This window comes from Plasmopara halstedii (genome assembly GCF_900000015.1).
Source record: "Plasmopara halstedii genome assembly, contig: Scaffold_555, whole genome shotgun sequence".
Lineage (NCBI taxonomy): Eukaryota > Oomycota > Peronosporomycetes > Peronosporales > Peronosporaceae > Plasmopara > Plasmopara halstedii.
Genome location: NW_020187475.1, coordinates 1,013,270 through 1,013,561, shown reverse-complemented (window position 1 = coordinate 1,013,561; position 292 = coordinate 1,013,270).

The following is a 292-nucleotide window of genomic DNA, read 5'->3' as shown; positions in this document are numbered from 1 at the left end:
ACCAAGTTGCCCCAACAATATTTGGCGAATGCCTGTGTATCGTGTTCAATCACCACCTCCAAGTGGGTCGTTTGTCGCAGTTACAAAGGCAATCTGCTATTGTACTGTTGTATAAGAAAGGAATGCACGCATGTCCAGGTAACTACCGACCGATTGCATTGATCTGCGTGGACTTGAAGATACTTTCTAGCACGCTCACATTTCGACTGCAGGCGGTGCTCAACAAGCTCATTCACCCCGACCAGATGGCATTTGTCAGGGGTCGCTCAATGCATCATCACATCCGGTTTCC